This window comes from Gymnogyps californianus, chromosome 3 (assembly GCF_018139145.2).
Source record: "Gymnogyps californianus isolate 813 chromosome 3, ASM1813914v2, whole genome shotgun sequence".
NCBI classification, from domain to species: domain Eukaryota; kingdom Metazoa; phylum Chordata; class Aves; order Accipitriformes; family Cathartidae; genus Gymnogyps; species Gymnogyps californianus.
The window spans coordinates 115,870,963-115,895,646 of record NC_059473.1 but is presented as its reverse complement, the minus strand read 5'-3'; positions in this window follow the sequence as shown (position 1 = coordinate 115,895,646).

Here is a 24,684-nt window from a genome sequence, read left to right as displayed (position 1 = left end):
CTGGTCAATAAGGTATTCTATGATATTTACCAGCTGAGAACATTATACTTCCTTCAGGAAAAAAAAAATTATATATGTCTATATTTGTTTAATATGTAATCGTAAAACATCCCAGTCTTGACTACAGGCTGTGGTTGCTACTGCAGTGGAGATATCCCACTCTAATCATAATCACTGTGCCACTGGCAGCAGATGAATGCAGAACTACAAGCTTCAGTTCCTTGTTGATTACCAGACTTCCAGTTCATTGCTTCCTCTTCTAGAAAACACTGAGATGCACAACCAGAATATTATTATTTTGCAGTGAATAGGCAGATTTATTATGCAGAGCGTGAATGTACTTTAGATTTTTGCTACTGCTCAGCAAACATCCCGTAGGGCTATACAACTGGATATTAGAGAAAACGTTAAGTCAGCTCTTAGGAAACAGACTGGGGAGTATTTACAGACTTATGGAGTTTGGTTTAGCAAGTGTTTTGCAGCTGTTAGTAACAAATATGTTATGATGACCATTCAAAAATTGCCAGTTGCCTTAGAGTAGTACCTTTGCTGCCTTAGACTAGTACCTTTGCTGTACTCAGATCCAATATTTCAACATAACATTTTTGGCAACTTGTCTTCCCTCACATACCCGGAAATATTAACCTTTCAGAGAAATAGTCATGCCTTACATAACTTTATCTACAGAAGAACATGGTTACTGTGGTAGATATACCCTAACCAGATTAACTGAGAATAACAAAAAACATTCAGCACAGTAAGTCACAGGGGACCCTGAGTATCCACTCAGGTTTCTAAGCTATCTGTGCTGATTTTGGCTGAGATAGAGTTAATTTTCTTCATAGTAGCTAGTATGGGGCTACGTTTTGGATTTGTGCTGGAAACAGTGTTGATAATATACAGGGATGTTTTCTTTATTGCTGAGCAGGGCTTACACAGAGTCAAGGACTTTGCTGCTCCTCACCCCACCCCACCAGCGAGTAGGCTGGGGGTGCACAAGAAGTTGGGAGGGGACACAGCCGGGACAGCTGACCCCAACTGACCAAAGGGATATGCCATACCATATGACATCATGCTCAGCATGTAAAGCTGGGGGAAGAAGGAGGAAGGGGGGGGACATTCGGAGTGATGGCATTTGTCTTCCCAAGTAACCGTTACATGTGATGGAGCCCTGCGTTCCTGGAGATGGCTGAACACCTGCCTGCCGATGGGAAGTGGTGAATAAATTCCTTGTTTTGCTTTGCTTGCGCAAGCAGTTTTTGCTTTACCTATTAAACTGTCTTTATCTCAACCCACAAGTTTTCTCACTTTACTCTTCTGATTCTCTTTCCCCATCCCGCCACAGCAGGGGAGTGAGCAAGTGGCTGTGTGGTGCTTAGTTGCCAGCTGGGGTTAAACCACGACACTATCTTAAAACTCACATCGCTTCATTTTTATTGCAATTATTACCAGTGTTCACCAGAGTAAAACTAGTTCAGATATGCCTACACTAGGTACAGCCACAGCACTGACTACAGTATAGACCGATCCTGAGCACTATATTATAACCTCTACCTGTACAGCTTTGTGCCTAACATGACAGTTGGTTCTGCTCATTGCAGTGGGGAATGCGTCTGGACTGCAATGTTGTTAGTATCTGCAAACATATTCTATTTAATCGCACATCAAGGGTAAATAGGGTACTCTTGCTGACGCCAAGATAACCATATCTTCTTCTACTAAATAAGAAACAGCTACAGTCTGTTCATCCTTAGTTTCCAACCATACTGTTAAATAATTGTGTGATCCTATCCAGCAAGATGTATCAGTCTGGAGTGAAACATGCAGCTGATCAAATAAACTAAAAACTAACTCACAGCTCAAATGTGATCTTTGTTGAAATTGTAGGCCCCCCAAAAAGCTGCTGTCACAACAAAGCCTGTTCTTTGATGTGAGCGAATCAAGTGTTTGGTCCAGAAGTAACCTCAGCTTGCACAGAAACTATTTCTTTATTCTTCCTCCCCACCCCAGTAACATGTTTATTGGACCTGCCTTTTAATTTCTTTTAGCACAGTTTACTGTCAGTCACTGAAGAGTCTGCAGTCATTTTGGAGGTATCTTCTTAAATGTTTTATACAATGCTGCATTTTGAATAGCATTCAAATTTGTTCAATTATGTACATTAGGAGGGGTATTTGTCTTTCTGATCTTTAAAATTCCAAGAATGTTGCCAAAACATGTCATTTTTAAGCTTTGTAATACAACCCTCCTAAGTGACTGCATTTGAAAAATGTGTGTAAGATTGACGTTGATGATTTATTCCTGAGTCTAAGCCAGCCATAGCCATGAGGATGCTTTTATGTCAATCTTCCTCTGCTTCCCTTGACCTTTAGGAACAGCTTCCACATGAGCTGGGAGTTCTCTGTCCTTTCCTTAGTGAGGCTGCCTACCAGCAAATCTGCTTACCCACAGCTGCATTGCCAGTGCACAAGGATGAAACATGATCGTTCCCCTGCCCCTTTGCTGGCATTCTCTTTTGCAGGTAAGAAACAAACCAGAAACTATAAATTGCTTGTTAAATTACAAAAAATCATTAAATGCATAAAAGCACATGTAGTTAAACAAATTATAGCTTGGAATCAATTTGTCCAAGAGCAAAATGGCAATTTAAGGATTGCAGATTATTTGGAACCACTCACAGAACAATTACTGTACACTAGTAGTACTGAACAAAGGAAATTATTTAGATATTTCCTGTAAGAATTCTCAGCCACTGCACTGCAGGAACAACTTTAAGTATTGCTAACACATAACAGCCCCTAATACTTCCACAAATGAAATCCTGTAAAAGGCTACTATCATTAATCATTAGTTATAAAATGCTATCAAGCAATTTAACCTACAGAATCAGCCCACTGTAGCAACCACAGTATAGTTCAATCTCTGTAATAATGCATATTCAATTATCTAGCTCATCTTCTTCTGTCTTTATTATAATTGATAGTCAGGAACTACTTAACTGCAGCTCTCCATAAAAAATAATTAGAGGAAAATGAAAAGATTGGCATGTGATCATTCCTACCCGTAGGGCATATAAAAAGATCAATATGTAATCCATATTTTTAAGTCAACTTTGGTTTCAAAACTGTTCTTAATGCACTGCCTTAGAACAAGTCCATATACTTCAATCCCTACCAAATGCGGCAGGCATGCAGATGTCCACAAAGATGTCTGCAGTATTACATTAAACAGTAACAGAGCGTGGGTGCAGACACTGGAGCTAGCTGCCAGCACCGCCACGTTGTTGGAGTGGCCTTGATGCCCCTCTGAGCAGGACCACCTATTTTTCCCCAAGCAATGTTTGGGTTATCACGAGCCAGGAATAATTGCCATAGACAGTCCGCATCCAGCAGCCCTGTTTCGTAGCCTAAATGTGGCCAGCCCATGCCACAAAGCTAGTCCTGACACTGTTTGGTGTACTGGTCGGTATAGACGTAGCTGCAATGCATCCATACAAAGCTTGTGCTTTCAGGAGCAAGGTCACTACTTTAAAAAGCATGAGCCTAACTTAAAAACCTGAAGATATAGGTTAGCCTGGGCCTGACTTCCTCACATACTTCAGATTTTATAGCAGTAATTAGCCTATCTGAAGGTAAGTCTGAGACTTCCATTTCTTCTGGACAACACTACTTCTAGGTAACTTCTTCAAGTACCAACTCACTACCAATGTACTTGTAACCAAACCAACATGAATTTGACTAGCATAGTTTCATGGATCTTTCCTCCTAAATTCCCAACAAGATAGAATGAGAGAATTTTATCTGAACATGGGAATATAAGAACATAAAATATAGAGGGCAACACTGAAGATATAGCCAACTGAGAATCCACGTATATCAGGAATTTAGGGATGCCTGGAGAGAGAATACAGAATAAGAGCATGGAGTGTTTTTCCCCTCAGTATTTAACTTACAGCTTCTAGCAACCAACAATTTAGGGATTTCCTGAGCTGAAGATGACACAGACTGTTTTTTGATGAATTTCTGCTCTCTGAGTTCGTGCAATGCCTTTCCACAATCCTTTACATTTCCAGCGTCCATAAAATCCCATGGCAATCCCACACAATTCAATCCTGTATTGTGTGAAAAGTGTGTATGGGTTGAATGATTAGGTTACAAATAAGGATTGGGAAAGAAATAATACATTCATTTTCAGTATTTCATGAACATTTGTCAGTGCTGTGGCATTTTAAAAATAAATGGATGACCAAGACTTTTGAACTCTATAGCTTGATTTTTACAGCTTTCAGAGCCCTTTATGCTCTGAATACCTAGGCTTAAGGATATAATAGTATTTTTCTTTTTTTTTACCTTTACTATATACCTGTAATAATATCAATATTTTCAACATGTCAGGAAAATACGCTAGCTATACTGACAATTTTAATGTTATCATATTGTTCCATTTGTTGATGTAAACTTTTGATGATACTCTCCTGAAGAACTTCCCTTTAGGGAATGTGCTGTATGTATTTGATTTATTTTCTATGGTATGCTTTCCAATATTGAAATAAATGTGATTTCTTTTTTATAATCCAGTAAGAACAGAACAATACATTCATGACATGTTTGTTGATTAGTTACACAAAGAGAGAATTTTATCTTTGGATAATTTACTGATTTGTAAGCTTTTTTCCTTTTTTTGATGGAGTGGCATTTTGCTGAAAGAAATAGACTGTAAAAGAAAAGAAAAATCAAAAATTGTAGTTGAAATAGAAACCAGCATTATTTTCTGTTGATCTACTACAATGAAAAAGGTTACATTAGGGAATTCAACTCCCAGAACAGTCTTTAGATCACAAGGATATCCCTGGACACTACGGGTTGTAAAATGTGCTTTCTGAAATGTTGTATGGAAGTTTGCAAGATTTTGGCTAGTGAATTTTCCTCTCAATGTCCAGGTTAAATAGAGCTTAACAGACACCTCTCCACAAGTTATGCTCTTCAGAAAGAGCATACTTCCTGGACTGTTATTCCTAATGATAATGAAGTGCCAACGCTCGATGAAAACCTGAACACAGATATCAGGAAAAGTGACCTGTCCTGAAGAGGTAGCTTCACCACGGGGTTTATCCTTTCCTGGCACTCATATCAATTTAGTCTGATATCACAGAGGAAAGGCGAAACAAGGTGAGGCAGAAAGTTTTCTAAGACTTATGTCTGACAGGTGAGATGAGTTACCTTCGGAATGTGCACGTCTTTATTGAAGATAAAGAAAACTTAGCTGACTGGAGAAACAGACTATGTAAATAAAATTGTCAAGGGACTGCCTTTGGCTTTGAGACAACCTGACATGGATGGTTTGTATCTATATCCCTAAACGCTCTTACCTTCTCAGCAGGTTGGCTGGGCTGACTACCTTACCCCCAGACCATCCTAACTCCAAGACCACGCTGGAGGATTAGGCATAGACAAGGCACTGAGCAACCTGCTCTGACCAGCGAATTAGACCAGATAACCTGCCAAGGCACCTTCCAACCTAAATCATTCTATGAGCTTATGATTATCTGGTAGACCACTGGGTTGTATGGACCACAGACCTGCCAGAGCCTATAGTAATAGTTTAATACAAGGGATTGCATTGCATCAACCTCAGGCTCTTTGGCTGGTGTAGATCTACTTATAGACTATATATAGAACAGGGGAACAAAAGTGTTAAAATGGAAAAATTGATCCTTTCTTGGTTTTACTTTTGATTTCAGTAAATTAATATTTTCTGATCAAATCTGTTGTCCTGAAATTTCTGAGCACCCCCCCTAGTAATAGAGCAGTTTCCTTATTCTTTGGTATTGTGAACTTTCCATGACAAATGGGGAAGCTGTGACTCAGGCTTCTAAGGTATAACTGGCAAAAGATATATTATTAATAAAGAAGTCTATAATCATTGATGTACTCCTGCAAGTTCAAATTAATATTGCCTTGCTAATATTGCAGTGTTGTGACTTGTACTACATTATGTTGTATAGCTAGGTCTGGCAGTGTGCTCTTAAAAAAAAACCTAACCATAAAAATAGATGGGAAAAAAAAAAATGTACCGCATATCCAATTTTGTGAGTCTGAAGGTACAGTGACTTGTTCTTGATCTCTTCCAAGACAGCTTGAAGTTCAAAGTTGAGCCAAATATCACTGCAGGAGTAATTGTCTTTACAATTGTAGTAGACTCACAGATACAGCCCATGACTTACAATTTGGTAGGAAGTGCAATAAACATACATTGCTTTCTACAGAAGTGGTGTACGAAAGCAAGTCATGGTTCTGCTCAAGTTAGAGTCATTTTTTCCCCTGAAGTTATAACTTCAACACGTGTGCCCATATCCAGAACATCCAGCATGCTTAGGCTTTGATAGCAGCACATCCATGGCAGGGTGGATATGCAAGAGCCATAGCAGGCTCTCAGGATTTCACATGGGGTTTTGCAGCACACAGAATCTGTGGTTCTTCATACCTGAACTGATGAGTCAAGAGGTGTACATACAAACACAGTCACGCAGCTGTCACCAGTCTAGATGTGCCCATTATTTTTGGTAGTACAAGGATGTGACTGAAAACGAAGCTCCACAACACACCAAGCTTAGGGTGGAACTCAGAGGTTTGTAACAAATGGAAAACAATGCAGTAATGAGATGTATAGTGTTTATCTGAGATTTACATCAGTACAGAAAGGTACTATGGGAGAAGTGGGTCCTGAGGCAGAGTTTGAGAGGGGTATGGGATTTGTTCAGAGAAAAAGAATAAAATGTAAAGATGATCATAGGCTATCTTGCTAGTTTGAATTACTTTTAAAATACTGCTTTTCTAGATATGCACTGCAATTGTTATCTGCTGTCTACTGTTACAGAAAACTTAAAATTTTTAAGTAGCTTATTAATATGAGCCTGAATAATTTTTATTCTTAAAGCATTCATGAACTTTGGGGATATTTAATTTTTTATCAAACCTTTATTGAACAACATAGAGCTACCAAGACGGTCAGGGGGCCGAGCATTTGGCTTATAAGGGGAGGCTGAGGGAACTGGGCTTATTCAATCTGGAGAAGCGTTGGCTTTGGGAGACATAACAGCAGATTATCAGTAACTTTGAGGGGGTTATGGAGCCAGACTGTTTACAGTGGTGTATGGCAAGAGATCAAGAGACAACTTCTCATGAGCTGAACCAGGAGAGGTTCAGACTGGATATAAGGAAAAAAAAAATTTCCCACAAAGACAGTCAAGCATCGGTACTAACGAGGTTGTGCATCTTTGCAGGTTTTCAAGACTCAACTGGATAAATACCTGAAGAAGCTAGTCTGATCTCATAGCTGACCCTGCTTTGAGCTAGACCCTGCGAGAGACCTCCTGCGGTACCTTCCAACCTGAATTATCCTATGTTCCTATGAACTTGAACATCAATTTCCAGAAAAGTGTATTATAAACCAAAAAAAAAAGTTTAAGAAAGTATTTTAATATTCGTGACTTTCTTAAGCTCAAAAATGTACAATATTTGAAAAATTAAAATTCTAAATGTCTTTCCACCAGAAATACCTTACATTCTTTTTTGCCAAGTAATATCTTAGCAGCTGAAATTATCTTCCTGCTGAGAACATCTTGAAAACTCCACAGCACATGACTTTATTAGCGAGAGTGTGGGTATGCTTTCCATTGCTTAGCACTTTACTACATCACACCTTAAGAAAATCCTTAATTATCCAATGTGGAAGGCAATTTTGAGGAGAAGACATTTAGTGAAATGAGCTGATAGTGATTTCACTAATTAGATCTGAAAAGAACCTCACTGAGAATGCAAAAATATCTTAAAAAACCCAACCCTGTAGCTGGGGTCAGTGTGGGTGTTGATGGGCATTTTTTTGTTTGTTTTAAATGAGTGTTCTTTTATGAAGCACTAAAACAAAAACTTTGAACAGGCTTAGGATAGAATAATTTCTCTTGAATCACATAATCTTTAATTTATAGAAAGCTTGAGAGAACTTTTAAGTTCTCTGCACAAACAGAGCAAATGAACAAGCAACTGCTTTATTTTCTCTCCATAACAACACAGATAGGAAAACACTCTTTGACAGAAGAAAGCAAAAAATACAGACTGGGGAGGGGAAGGGATGATTAGGGTCCAAGCACAACAAAAGTCTCAAGCCAAATAGATGTCCATACTAGAAAAAATAACGGAACCGTAACTCAGGTAAATGATAGATGAATTGCAAAATGTAAGTTGCAAATGAAAAGAAATCTGAGGAGTGAGGACAAAAAAAGCATTAAATATTTTTTATTATACCTTTGTGATACAGAAGTAGAAAAACTGCATGTAATAACCATGTAGCTTGTACCTGGAAAAAAAAAATGCAAATGCTTGGATACAAGGTACAAGTATTGGCCTGTTGTCAGTAGTGCCCAATGACAGAGTAGTCTCAGGACACAGCAAGTCTGCAGCTTACCCAAAGCTTACTCCCAGCCTCCAGCAATTTGTAACTCGGGGACTTCCTGAGCCAGAGCTTGTATCTTTATGTCCAAAAACTTTCATAGGATTTTCTAGCTCCTTCATGAACCCAGGTAAAGTTTAGCATCTATAATATCCCATGAGAAGGAATTAGTACCTAAACTATACACCACAAAAAGCAGCATCTTCTTTTGTTGGTCTTGAACTCATCACTTGCTGGAATCAGCTGAATCTACTAAGCCTTTCTTGATTTTCTGCATGACACTCAGGAACTGAGTGGTTTTTATTCTATCCTATCGTTATCCCTGCCTCCCCCAGACAACTTCTTCCCAGTGTCAGTCTATGCTTTTAGTCATCTTCATGATCCTCTGTGCTTTTTTCCTAGCTTTACTATATAGACTTTCTGAGACAGGAAAACTAGATTGTGTGTAGTATTTAAGATGTGAGCATGTAATGTGTTTCTACAGTGGTACAGGTTGATGTTTTCTTCTCTGTTCCTTTTCTAAAATACCTACTAATCCATTTGCTTTCTTGAATCTTAATGAGCATTATGCAGATGTTTTCACAAAGTTGTTATAAACTTCGATCTTGTCTCTTAGTGCCAATATTCAGCTTAGAGACCAAGCTTAAAGACCACCGTTGTGCATGTTAAAAAAAAACCTTAATTTTTTACAGGTGAATAACTTTTCCATTGAACTTGCCATCACTTTGCCTCTCTTATGATGGCTGCTTAACAGAGGTGATTATAAAGAAGCAGAGCAATTTCTTTATGCCAGGTTTAGTCTCAGGATGCATTGGTAAGATATATTCCTCAGACTTGTATAAGTAATATACAAGCAATGTCAGAGAACAGGTTAACAGAGAAGTGCTAAAACAAATTGATTAACGGCTGCAAGGTTTGAAAGCCAGATGACATACATACTTCAGAAAGTTCCAAGGTAATAAAAACAAAACCTTGCTTAAATCTGCTATTATCAGGGAGTATTGGATAATGGAAAGTGCTGTGATTGTCCTTAAGAACTGTATTGGCAATAATCCAGAACTACAAACTAGTAAGTTTTACTTCAGCATTGGGCAAATTGCAGGGGAAATGGAAATTGAGTTTGAGAGTACATAGATGAACGTATGATGCTGGCGACCTTCCATTGCTTTCTATAAAGGAAACCCACTCCTCTCTAAACTATTTTAATTTTTCAAGAAAGCCAGCTGTACTGGGTTTGCATGGCAAGGTTTTGGTAGTGGAGGGGACTACGGGGGTGGCTTCTGTGAGAAGCTGCCAGAAGCTTCCCCTATGTCCGACAGAGCCAATGCCAGCCGGCTCCAAGACGGACCCGCCGCTGGCCAAGGCCAAGCCCATCAGCAATGGTGGTAGCGCCTCTGGCATAACATATTTAAGAAGGGGAAAAAAACTGCGCAACAAACTGCAGCCAAAGAGAGAAGTGAGAATATGTGAGAGGAACAACTCTGCAGACACCAAGGTCAGTGAAGGAGGGCGAGGAGGTGCTCCAGGTGCTGGAGCAGAGATTCCCTTGCAGCCCATGGGAAGACCATGGAAGTTAACGGTGGAGCAGATATCCACCTGCAGCCCCTGGAGGACCCCACGCCGGAGCAGGTGGATGCCCGAAGGAGGCTGTGACCCCGTGGGAAGCCTGCACTGGAGCAGGCTCCTGGCAGGACCTGTGGACCCATGGAGAGAGGAGCCCACGCTGGAGCAGGTTTGCTGGCAGGACTTGTGACCCCATGGAGGACCCACGCTGGAGCAGTCTGTTCCTGAAGGACCGCACCCTGTGGGAGGGACCCCACACTGGAACAGGGGAAGAGTGTAAGGAGTCTTCCCCATGAGCAGGAAGGAGCAGCAGAAACCACGTGTGATGAACTGACCCCAACCCCCATTCCTCGTGCTCCTGCGCTGCCGGGGGGGAGGAGGTAGAGAATTTGGGAGTAAAGATAAGCCCAGGAAGAAGAGAGGGAAGGTGTTTTTTTAATATTTTATTTTATTTCTTATTATTCTACTCTGATTTGACTAGTAATAAATTAAATTAATTTTTTTCCCCAAGTTGAGTCTGTTTTGCCCGTGACAGTAATTGGTGAATGATCTCTCCCTTTCCTTATCTCAAGCCCTGAGCCTTTTGTTATATTCTCTCTCCCCTGTCCACTTGAGGAGGGGGAGTGGTAGAGCGGCTTTGGTGGGCATCTGGCATCCAGCCAGGGTCAACCCACCACACCAGCAAAATTTAATTAAAAGAAAACCCCATGATAGGAATTATAAGCTTTTAAAAATTATACAATATAGAATTTTACTATTCCTGGCATTAAGAAATTGTCCAGTATTTTACCAGAATTAATCAAAGGTTAAAAATTTACAAACAGTTACATGAGAGGGAACTAATAACTGATTTGTGTTGGCTTTTGCTCTTACCTAACTTTAGCACACAAAGCTAAGACTTTAATTTAGTCATCTGCAGTCCCTCTCTAGTCAACAGAAATAAATATGTACATTCAGATAATGATTTATCATATCCTAAAACAAATCTCTGACAGGTCAGAGGAATTGCTCTTTGGAAATATGTGTCTCTCACTATTGATGGTAGATGGAGTTCAAAGGACTTATTTAGATCAGTTAACTAAATTTTATATAGTCAAAGTAAGTGAGATGAATCCCTTTCTCTACACAAATTCAGAGAAGCCATTGTGTAGTACCACTGGCATTGTACTATACTTGCATTACAGTAGCCTCAAACATTGGATAGAGTTATTGATCTTCTTTTTGTGTTAAACCTAGAAAGCCCACAAAAAGCTATCTTGTCTGAGAGGTACAATTACTAAATGAAACAAGTTTATGTCTTCAACTGGGGATTTGATTACTGGATCCACATGACTTAGCGTCTCTGACTATCAGGGCATCCTTCCTGGGATAGACTGTCCTCAGCCTTGTGTGACAGAAAGGAAATCAGGAGGAAAAAAATATCCATCCTGAGCTATGTGACCTTTGGGGAACTTCAGGGCTTTATGCAATCAGCATTTTCTCTGCCTCAATGAGTTATACACTCACCTGTGCTGCAATGCCTGAGATGTGTCTGTTTAGTTGCTAATTCAGTTTATAAATTATATAACTAAATCAATGGCTCCTATTACTTGTAATGTGAGCTATTGACTTTTCCTTTACCTCAGATGATTCAAGTGAAGGGATTCCCATAGGGACATTGTAGAGGAGGGAAAAAACCAAACCAAAACAAAACCCAACAAAACACATATGAAACCAAGCAGAGTGAAAAGAGAGTGGCTTACGCCTTTTTCAGGACAAAGATAATGCGTATTATACACTAACAAATTTGGGGGAAAAATAAGATACTTTTGTGTCATGAAATGATATTTGTGTCATGAAATCATATGTTTTTACCAATCACACAGTACTAGAAGTAACAGAGGATGAAATGTAAAGTCATGTGTTTGTGGGATTTTTATTATCTGTCATTCATGACTTAGAAGTCTCATAAAATCATCAGCGAAGCTTATCACCAAGCTGTCTTTTGTGTTGTTTGTGAAGAGCTTCTAGATTTGGTCTTTTCTCATCATACCTTTTACAAGAAGTAAGTTTATGTGGAGCCCATACATTTAGTCTGATTGTATTAGTGTTCTCTTTTTCTTATTTAAAAGTAACAACTAAAGACCCCTCCTAAAATCAAAGACTTCTTGATTTTGGTCTAAGCAGAATGCAGAAACACGACTAATCTGAGACAAGCAAAGTGCCAAATGTCAAAGGAGAACATGAAGAGAAACCAGGACACCACGTAGATGCCTAAATGCACAGGTGTCCCCATCTCCAACCTCGCTGCTCTGTGCTGTGAGGAACACGGAAGGACCAGCTGATTGCCCTTTGCAGGGCCAGCTTCAAAGTCCTGCTCTGAAGGAGGTAAAGCAGGCACTTCAGCCCACACAATCTGCATCCACCTCTCCCAGGGCAGAATAAAGACCGGGAATTTGGGGGACTCTTTGTTCTTGAAAGGCTATTTACTGTCAAATACATAAGCATACCCTGGAGAATAGATACCATTCTCTCCTTTGCTAATGCACACCTTACTGTGAGCTGCAGTCATCTTTCCTCTTGCTTTTTCTCCCTACAGACCTGTGAAATTTGCAGAGTTACACAGCTTTTGGAGAGAAGAATATCCCTTCCCCGTCCTATCCCAGCTTGAGGTCATTCCAAATTTCACAAGGTATCTAACTCAAGTCTGTGAATAGTGCCAAAGTCTAGAAGACAAGAAACATTTCAGATTCAATCTTCATCTGTTTCCTACTGGCTGGTTTCATTGTCCCTTTCCCTACTGGATATTTGGGCACTTAGAGCTGCCCCAAGCTCCCTGGTCAACACACAGAAAACTCAGTTCAGTGAACTGCATGCTGAGAGTTGGTTACCTAAAAGCTGGTTACCTGGCAAGATGCAATGCAGTTGCTTTCTGGTTTGGGTATTTAGAAAACAGGCAGCTATAAACCATCTTTAGATAGATATTATATATGTAGTCAGTAGTTCACACTGACAGGGTTATTAATATGCTTAAAATAGTCTTTCACTAATATTGATAGCAGAAGTGTCTCTCTAGGGCCTTTTGGCAGCAAGCCGGATGGCAGTGCCTTGCTTAGAGTTGTAAATTTCTTAATCAAAGGTGCCAAAAAAAAATTAACTGTTGCTTACCAGCAAACAATGCTTTGTTACCACACAGTGTTTAGAGTTTAAAAGTAAAACTATATAAGATCTATGTAATGCATATTGTAATTTAGTTAGCAGGTGCTTTTCACTGTGTAATTTTAAATGGAATTATCTATAACTAGATGCATTTCTAGTGCTTTCCAATGAGGACTGGATCTTGCCTAAGCTGATTACATATTTTCATCATTAGTCTGGAACAAATGAAAAAAAATCATTACTGATAAGGTCTGTGAGATAAAGAGAGACATAAATAATATGAAAGATAGAATTACTGTTTCATAGTCCATTTTCAAAAGAGCCAAGTATAAGGTCATATATGAAAGCACTTATAAATTAGACTTTGTCAAAAGCACGAATTTCTCTCTCTTGTTAAGGCCTGGGTGAGCCTTAACCATTTGCCAACAATGGGAGCAAAAGAGCTAATACAGTCTTGCAAGTATAAGCAGGAAACTATGGAGTGGAGCTAGCAGGTATAGCATCCCTCTGTTTTAGAGACTGACACAGCTATGATTGAAGTACTTGCTTTACATCTTGTATCTGCAATTCAAGCAGGAAGTTGAGAAATTTGAGAAGGTTCAGGAAAGAGTCATTCATATACATGATTAACGAGACATTTAGCATCATTGACATGTATAAGTTCCAAGAGAGGAAACAGAAATGTGATTACTGAGGAGTCTCCCTTCCAGAAATTACCTGGTGAAATATGGTGGAGGTGCTTGGCTGAAGCTGGGTAAATTCAGGCATGATATTTTAGTCGTCAGGCTATTTAACCAAGTTACTAGGAGACGCAGAGGACTTTTTTTACTGAAAATTAAGTTAAAACTGGATGTGGTTTTCTAGATATGTTCCATTTCAATCACAGCTATTTGATTTTTAAAAAGGCATTATGCAGACTGTGAGAGGTGATGATCAACTTATTTCCTTTATGCATCTAAAATCTATGAACAATCCTGCTCTCATCTTCTGGAGTGAGGAGGGGAATCTGCTCAAAAAGAAAGAAAAAAAGAAGACACGGCTAATGGCAGGGAAATAAAACATTTTTTAAAACTCTTTCTGTTCTGTACATGTGGTTTAAGTCAGCAAGCTGTACCTTGCAGAAATCATCAGCCAGGTTGTTTTAAAGGCTCACTTCATTTCAAACTGAATCGTGTTCTGCATGCTGACGCTATTTGATCCCAGGCCTCTCACATCCATAGAAAGACCTGAACTGCTGAACGACTGCACCTCTGTCAGCGTGACTTTCCCTTCCCAGTAGTACAGATACTCCTAGGATGGGAAAGAAAGATTACACAGCCCCAGGGTTAAATGGTGCCTTCTGAGCTGACAGCCTAGCAAAGTACTTTAAAAAAGCAGAAAAGCCAACACTGCTGGAGAAACATCCCAGAAGAGGTAATACCCTGTGCTGACACTTCACATGAATTAGGAAAATTTGGCTGAACCTCTGCTTCAACTGTCCACAGCAATGATTTTAAGTCAAGATTTCCAGCTACCAGGAGGACACTGGCAAGTACCAGCAGGCTGGACATGCTGTTTTTGTGGGTTGCATTTGTTCCCGGGGTACATATGGTATCACATCAAGAGAGTTATGGAACTACTGCTCCGGGGCTTTCACTTGAACAGAGATTCCCAAGAGCTTCATATCTGTAAGGAAAAGTCAAGTTTTCTAGCACTTAGCTGGTAGAAAGAGGCATTTCTTGGCTATCTCGGTTATGATCTGGCAAAGTCCTATGCCTAATTCCTAGATTAGGTGTTTTTGACAATTTCTCCCAAATGGCAAAATGCTGATTTGAATGTAAGAGCTATCAGTTTCCACATCCAAGGATGCCGATACGTAATACCAAAGAGCATGACGCACACTTCTTGGTGGAATTCTTTTCCACCAGGAAATCTCTTGCCTTCTTTGGAAGCTAAGGAGTTATGGTATGATCTCTTTAGTTTTGAACTTAACTTCTACTCAAGATGGACTTCAGCCTTGATAATTTACCTGAGTAAAACTTACTTTCATCTTTCACTTTCCTTACTAAAATGAGCAACTTGCTTTCAGAAAGTCACCTGCCCCTTGGCACCAATCTCAAATACAAATGAGTAAAACAAAGCTCATGTTCCTCTTGCTTTGAAGAACGCATGCCACAGATTCTTATTTTGGTTGAAATTTCTGACTAACAAAGCCTTAAAGGTCAAACTAAGCTCACTAAAACTTATCAGACATCTGTGTATTTCTACATACAAGGTGCTCATTTTACTGTTATTCCTCATAATCAGTAACAATCAGAATATCAGAAAAATCAGAGGTAAAAAATGCATTTCTTGTAGGCATGATTGCAGCCAATAACTGACAACTTCACCCAAATTAGTTTACTGCTTCTCCTTTTTAGCACTGGAGCTTCCTTTGTCTCTGCCCTTGAAGTTCATTTTGATTGCTGTCTGGAACATTTGCAACATTCAGCATTGGTTTCTGATTATGGCAATTTGATTTTCCCTATGCTTGGCTAATTGCATCTCTCATTTCTCACAGGTCATTATGAGAACAGATGACAACAGAAATCAGTTCCTTCAGAAAAAATATTTTTGCAGTCCCAGGATTCCAACCTTATGAAAATCTTTGCCAATTGTTGCAACCTTTTTTCAGAAGAATGCTTAAACATATGTTTATTTAATTGTAAATTCTATCAAAAAGAGAAATTTTCAAGAACACCCTACTGACTTAGCAACACACATCCCATTAAAAGCGTATGTGATTGTGGAGAGATCTACAAACATACTAAAATTTAAGCAATTGCTGCTCTGAAGAGGAAAGCTCTTGTGAATCCAATATTTACATAGAGCGCTCCTTTCTGTAGTCCCCTAAATCCAAGGTCATAATTGTGGTCCCTTCAAACCAGCATGAACTAACAGCACCAGTAGAGGCTGCCTGGCCACCTCACTGGCCTTTCCCTGTGTCAGTACAAGTATTTTCACGGCCTCTTGGTAAACCAAACTGGGGAAAGCCAGACTAAATGTTGCTCACTTGTTTGGGCTGGGTGGGGTTTTTTGATTAGTTGGGTTTTTAATTTTTTTTCCCAAGGTAATTTCTTCACAACAGTGCTCTTGTACAACTTGAAGTGACAGAGAAACTGTAGAAAAACTCTCAGAATAAAAACAAATTTCTAACCTGGTGGACAACAAATACAAACTTGATAACACAGTCCTAATACCGTAACAACCAGAACTGTCTTGCTGAGCCTATAGCAAATAAGTTAAACTGTAGCAGAGTGTGGTCTTAACCTTTTGCCTGATTTAACCTGGATCAGACTTTTGCTGGTAATACCTTCTCTTGAACCTCACTAAGTGGACATGCACTGGGTCTAGACACTGTCTCCTATACTTAAATAGAGACTGAATGCAAATGAGACTGTATCATTTTGTCATCTACCATGAGCCCAACCATATATAGCTATCAGCTGTGATAATACAATAATAAAAGATGTCATATTTTCTGTGTGCCTATGAACTCATGCCAACTGGAGATACTCAACACTTCTTGAAGGCAATATTCAGAAGATAGTTTTTCCATATCTTTTTTCATACTTGCATAGCTTCTTTCTTCTTATACATCCTTCCCTGAGACTATCTATGTAGTCTTGTTAGCTATTTCTGAATACGGATAAAAGAAAAATAATTGAAAATTGAACTAAATATCGTGTAGGCAGTTATGTAGAAAAATGTCTACCATGTGGAAAATTTGGCAGAGAGTGGACATAGAGTGGATCTTGTATGTCTGTGCTATACCAAAACCATTAACCTGGCATTTAGGACTCCCCTCCAGTAAATCATGCAAGTTATTAAAGGTCATTTGAGTCTGACAATGCAGAAATCTCCAAGAAACAGATTCAAACCAATAAATCCAAATGGACCAGGACAGAACAATTAAGTCCAGAAGCAGCATAAATACATGCAGAGCTGTTCCTGAGCTGGTGGGTGAAAACATTAATTTCATTTTCAGTTTCTTACTGGTGTTCATGCATCCAGGATACTGTTACACATAGCTACGCACACCTTTGCATATGAACTAAGAGGACTTCTGACAAATCACTGCCTAGGTGCATGATTTTAGCAAATCAGGAGATGCTGGTGAAGTGTTTCCATACATCTGTAACAATTAGTGCATCCAATTGTTTTACAGGTTGCAGTCTTTCAGGATTTCAACCTGAGAATGTTAGTTTCGAGCAAGTTGTTGTTCCTCTTTGCCTTGCAGTTGCTTGAGGCAGAATTTGTTTTCTCTGTCTTTTAGTGCCTGAAAGGTATAAAAGGATAAAGTCTGCAATATATAAAGAACCATGGCTGATAAGCTCAGGCATAGATACATATCATCTAAAGTTGAATAGATGTATCCCATCTTTAAGAAGAGTTTTGGATAAGCTATCAACCTTGGTCCAACTTACCTTCTTTGGAAATCAGCTGGAGCCATATCATTAAATCCTGTGGAAGAAACATTAAGTCACAAATGGAATTTATGGAAAAATTCATCCTTGTTATAAAGATTCAATTGAAAATTTGAAACTATCAGAGGTAGGGCACTCTGCATTCTATTGAATGTAGTTACTTCGCCATAACCAAGACACGAAGGATGAAATAGTCCATGCTTGTCTTTAGTGAGATACTCATGTGAAGGGCCTAGATCCATCAAAAGAACAAAAGATGTTGCAATTGCATAACAATTGGCATTATTCTTGGTATATTAAACCACAGAAAGGATCTTCCATATAAAAAACCGTGTTCTGTGATACAAAGCTCAAAGAAACTTTACAGCCACAGTAAAATCTCCCATTCACCCATTTCCAGGAAAAACATCGTTTAATACACTTTATTGACTGTATTCTTAGTTTTAAATTGTGCAGCTGAACATTTTTTTTTTTTTTTTCCCATGCTATCTAATGCTCCGTGCTGCAGGATATTGGAGTCTAGTGGACCATGCAATTAGAATGCCAGGGCAACGGGAACTTATGCAATTTAGATATGAAATCTTGCATGGAATAACAAAACTATGTACACTAGTTCTGCTCCACTGCAAAATCCGTCATTAGCAGAAGCATTTTTTCACAAAACAAGATAAAAAAATACGAAAAAAATAGAAAAATAGAACACAACAAAGTGCTATCCTGGTAATACCATATTGTTATCTAACAGTATCTGCTAATGAGAATGTAAAAATATAATCCCCTTCCAAAGTGATTCAGCCACCTCTAACATTAACTAGTGACACAACTACAGACATGCGTATGCTGTGCTTACCAAGTACTTCTTTTCAAAAATTACCAGCTGAGAGAAATGCATCATGCTCTAACCATATTCTACTTTTTCAGACAGGTCCTCCTCTTGAATTCATGCTTATTGCTGCCCTCATTATACTTACCTAAGTCCAGCAGACCAGGATGAAGCTCTTCTAGATTGTACCAATATCTAGTAATCAAGCATGAGACTCTTCATATGATTATCCAGCTAATCAGATTTTGTATGTGTAGTTTTCACTGGATATTGACTTCAGAGGCCAAGATTGCACTGAAGAAAGAGTAAAGATTAAATCAGGTTGCCTCATTAAATTTAAGGTAGGAAGACAGGATCTCCTCTGAGGTATTTAAAGGCATGTACTCTTTTTGCTTTATTATACTGGGAATTTAGGCTCATGTTAAATGCCTAAATTAGACCCCACATTACGTTATTGTTTAGAAATTTTAGTTCCACAGTTTACAGAAGCTAAGGCCTACTGGTACGGAGTTTTCTGCATCTTAAAAATGAACTACATCATTTTGCATATATGACTTCTAATAATCTGACTCTGTTGACAGTCGTCAGGACTGTCCATCCATCCTTTCCCTTTATAATCAGTAAAAGAGAATTTCTTAACTGGATTATTATACTTTATAGAATAAATAATTTTCAAACTTTAATACTTTAGCAAAACCAGGAGGAGATGCTGTAAATGTTCCGGTACTAGACCATGCAGCAGCATCTCAATTTTAATCTCTATTAGGACATACCCGTGTCCACACAAAGGGTTTTTTGATTTCAGGCTGTAAAAAAAAGCTAACCAGCATGGGAAATTACACAGTTTTTTGCAAAATCAGCTCTTTAACAGTAAAGTTTTTAGGGGTGGAGTACTAGGTCAAGGAAATGCAGCCTTTTTTTTTTTAACCCCTATGATAAATATCCTTGAGGCATATCCCTTAACAAAAGCACCTGTCAGTAGCTGCAGAATTTAAATTCAATTTCTTTGGTCATTAGAGATAGATTTGAAAAGCCAGATGACAATGGAGGTGCCACACTATATTTGATGGTAAGTTAATGGCCCTTGAAATTCAGAAGCAGTATGTCAGCCCTAACAGCTCGCTTTGTAACCAACTCCCCCTCTTCCAGGCTTATGCCTTCCTCTGTGTTTCCACTGCTTTTATTAAGATCAACAACTGAATGCGAGAATGATGTTGTTTTTCTGTTTAGACGAGCTAACATATCATGTTATATCATTTGACTGTTCATCATCTCTGGGACTTCATGTCTGTGAAGCTTCAGTTCTACGGGTGTTTTTTCAAACACAGAAAAATGATGTCTATGCACTGCGAATAAACTGTATGCACTATTAAATGTAGTTGTGTTGCTTCTGTTCCTGGTTATTAAAATACTTCGTTGAAGCCAGATTTGTATGGCCTTCTATCCTTTCTACCTTATGAGATGGAGAGGATATTTTGGAAGGCTAAAGAGGGAACACTAAATTTATATTGCAGAATGCTGGACCAAATGCTGGCTTTGACTCGCAATATGCAGTTGCAGGTGCAATTTGGCTTCTTAGCTTTTAAATCAGCAGTTTGGGTAAAACAATCATCCTCTTTTCAGACTGCCTCAAGTGCCTCATCAGATGGCAGCAGTGTTTTATAGCAAGCAGTTGAAAGACATGGCACACACACTGGAGGGAATGAAAAGGATTTTAAAAAATGAGGCAGGGTTTTTTGAATGTGGTGCAGAGTCATCACTTGCAGTGACATTCCCTGCATATTTGAACACAGACTATCCCTGCATGTAGGATCATAGAATAAATCAAATCTTAGTAGTAAAAAACAATCCTCAGCAAGTAAAAAAGTTCAACTATCTACAAGGTTTTTTGCTACCTGAGCACGTATTTTTTCCATTTAGGGTGACGATTGCTGAAATTCAGCCAGCTTTAGTATCAGCTAGAAAAATTTTGCTTGGTACATCTGTCACACTAATTACATTTTAGAGATGACCATAACATAAATGTTCAGCCAAATCTGTGGGACATTTGGAAACGTCTGCCACAACAAGCAATGTTTACATCACAGACGTCGGACTTGTAGATCCAGCACCGCAACATGCTTTATCAGACTTCCTGCAGGTTGCTACTGATGGGGTTGATGTCTTCTCCAGCTGCTGCCACCTATTCCTTTTCTTTCCATTATATCAGGTTTATCAATCTTGTGACCATGGGATGAGTCAGATTGGCTTGCATGTTTGGCGGCTTTGGCCATCCTAAGGACTGTCTATAGGAGATGTGTATGTTTCCTTTCTACTGGCTCCTTAACACCAGCCAAATGAAATTAGCTGTTGGCCCACTCACCAAAAAATGCTTAGCACCATCATTTCCATTCCTTTGAAGAGACGATTCCTGCAATTTATTTACCAATACTTTGATTTTGAAAAAAATAGCAACATACAAACTAAACTGCTAAGGGGGAGGATATAATACAATGGGGGGAGGGGCGGGGCAGGGAACAACTGAAAGAAAAAAAGTCAGTATTTTGATAGAATTCTGGACATTTTTCTAATTCCTGGGAACATTCAGAAGATAACAGTAAAAATCTTGGATTTTGTTCCTTTACCATTTCAGACCACCTTCCAAGAATCTCAGTTGTATTTTAAGATGGAAACAGATGTAAAATACCCCGATGCATTTAAAATCCCAGCAGCTAGTGTGTGGCATTAGCTGGCAATGCCTCCCCTCCGAGAGCATCCCTCTCCAATGCCTACGGGAGCACCCAGCTGGGCGAGAGGCACAGGGGAGTCCTAGGCATGCCTAGGGAACCACCAGCACACATCTGATTTTCTTCTAATTATATCTCAGCAATCATCCCCATGGAAAACAGTTTATGTAAACATGTCTCGTGCAATTCTGTCATGTAGTAAAGATCTGGAAGTTACATTTTAATTTAATTGACTCGGAGTGAAGAATACGCAAAGGGCTGAGGTTGGGCAATCCGCACCCACACCATAAACATTTGCCCACGTCAGTAATCCCCGCAATAGAGCCTCCAGGGAGAAGGGGTGCTATGCAGCCTGCACTTGTCTGAACATGCTGAACTGTGCAACAGGGCTCAGACTTCAGAAAACTCACTCCACAGAAAATTCCAAATTTACCTTTTATTCTACATCACTGCAGAAACATAAAAAGTTCAATATATATTGAAATTCAATTAAAAAGTGTAATATACATTAAAATATTCATTACAAGTTAAAGAAATGAATTATTGTTCAGATCCAGGGGGGCAAAAATGGTCTCATTTCAGTGGTTTTAAATTTGAATGGAAGCTCTTTAAAAGTGGAATTAATCTCCTTCACATATTTAAAACACTTTCCCCTTCAACATTTGAACAAAATGAACATGCTCGCATGATAAGTTTACATTTTGGCAAGCTACTTTTTCTGACCAAAACAGTCCATTTCAATATGTTTTTCCAGCTCCATTGTTATATTTTTAGCTACAGGATGAATCAAAATGACAGTCATAGACTTTCTTTGCCATTGAAAGTTTATATAATTTTCCTTAAAGCCTACTCAGAAGTCAGGTGAGAAGAGGTTCATTAAAAAAATATTCCATGACAGTGGAATATTTCTGCTCAGCAGGACAGAAAGAAAAAGCGGCCATAACAAAAGGTTTTTCCCCTCCCACAACACCTCCCCCCCAAGACCACTTCCTATATAAATATATATATATAGTTGTTTGTCACCTATTAAAGGATTTTGTAGATTAACAAACTTCTGCTCCCATAAAGTGGCAAACAGACCAGGTCCCCATCTAGTCTACATGTGACAGAAAGGGCTGGGCAATTCTTCTTTAGCAATTTGCAGATTTCAGAATTTGTCTTCTTGGCTGCTGTCTGAAAGATGCAGAAGGGCCCAATCTAGTTCAGACAGGTCTTTTTGGAAGCAATAGTTTCAGTTCTATTACAAGTTCAATAACACATTAGGTTTCAGCCTGGTATGTTTCCAGCAACAAAAATACCAACTGAACTTTATAACACTGATCATAATCAGACCAAGTCTGGTGGCTGTTGCTGTAGAAAAGCCCAATGGCTGCCTGGTCTGGGTGAGACAGAATTATCCCATGCCATATCTATTTTGGCAGCTACATTAGGGTACAATTTATTGGTATGTGACAGATAACAGGGGAAATTCTGGAGATTTATTCTCACTTACGCACAGACAGAATATAAGTGCTTCCCCCTTTGCCTGCCCTCCTCTGCTTCCTAATTCCTCTCCAAAGCCATATTTCATGTATTGGAAAAACGTAAAGAAAAAATTACTTCAGCTACCGTCGTCCTTTAAAGAGTGTGTGATCAAGCCACAATGCAGTTTCCCAGAATTTCTGCAGTGGCTTCACAAACTGACCCTTGCAAAAGAACAGCAGCAGGAAAAAAAAAAAAGACACTAAAAAAAGAGCAATATAATTGTATAATCCTTCCTGGAGTATGCTAGGAAAAAAAAACTAGGACAAAGAGGCTGATCTTGGGACCCACAGAGAATTCACATCGTGCCACAGCCACCCATGAGACTTGCTCCTGTTACTAATGGGTCTATAATAAAGTGTCAGCTTTCAGCAAGGAGGCGTATTTTTATAAGTTTTACTGAAGCAAGGATGGCCATCCAGGATAACATTACTATTAGTTGTGTTACAGTAGCTCTTGCAAACCCTGACTTCCACTTACATTTCCAGATGAGGACACACAGATGTTATTGTCTGTATGTATTTAAAGTGCTGCATTTCCTTTGGAATTTGGTAGGGAAGTGTCCTCTGATCTTGAAGATCTGGATTTAGGTGATGTACTGTACAGTATAAAGCAGCAATATGTACTAGTAAATTAATCATGGTGGGTAGCAAGCCCAAGTGCTGGAACATGATCATCCATATTCTGAAGTTGCTGGAGCAGTCTTGTCACATGTTTGGCTCACGTCATGAAACACCATCCCAAACAATTCTTAGAAATAATTTGGAAATTAGCACTTGTCAGGAAAAATTCCCAAGAGGTAGTCTGGATGGAGCTGTACGCCTCTGAGGCTAGAAGAGTTTAATAATGTGTATGTGGTCAAACCGTGCCAGTTGGCTTCCATGCCAAGAACATGCCCTGACACCGTTATTTTACTAGTATAGACACAGCCAAAGAGAAATACTGATAAAATTAGTTTGAAACTACTTGGTCCAAATTGCTATCACTCAGCTATCCATAAAAATTATAGTCCCTTGAAGAGAAGGAGAAGAAATGTACACTTTCCACAGAGGATGGGGCAAATTGTCAAAGTGTAAATTGTACTTGCTGCCAAATGTCTTCTCCATTTGAAGATTACTCACTGCAGGAGTGCTAAGAAAACTGTGGCACTTATACTACCATAAAAAAAGGTTTAGGAAACAGATAGCAAAGAGAGAAATTCTCAGAATGACTGTTGGAAAAATTATTCTTTCCTTAACAGTGATCAGTATGAAAATGGAGCTTATTCTCTGCATTTATATTTAAACGAGCACCTGCTCCAATGTGATTTTTTACCCTTTAATCCAGGATAACAGTAAAATTAAACTTCATTCACCAAAGTACCCTAATGACTGAAAATAGCAGACAGTACAGGCAATACATGTACATCAGGGCTCCCTGTCTTAAGAAAGCCCCAAACTTTCTTTCTTATATTAAACCATGGGTTCATCACAGTGAAGTCAAATATGTTTCCCAAACTGTAGGGGTTACTTCTAATGTTATATGTTCTTTTTCTCCACAGCAAAGGAATGACCAGCTCTGGCAGTCCGTTCACTGAGCGCTACCAGTCTTTACTGATCAACAGTTTAATAAACTGGAGCCGAGGGAAGGGAAAGGCAATCCAAATACACCTGTCTGAAAATGAATGCAATAGTCTAAGTTACAGAACTCTTCTCAGAAAAGTTTCAGGTATAGGAAAACACCTGCGTATACCAAACATTTGATTTGGGCCCCCATTTGGTAACACAAGCTTCGTGAACCTTGAGTACACTCCACTCGTCATCACATGTCCACCTTTAACACAGTACTTTGATCCACTAATTAAAAGATTTAAAATGGAAAAGGCACACATGCTTCCACTTAATGGATAATTTTTTGTGCTTATGAACTAGTTGTTGTTGTTGTTATTATTATTATTTCTTTTTAGCTTTTTAAAAATGCCAAAAATTCTATTGTTCTTAACAAAATTACCGAGAAACTCAGCCCTTGTTGGCACACTCTG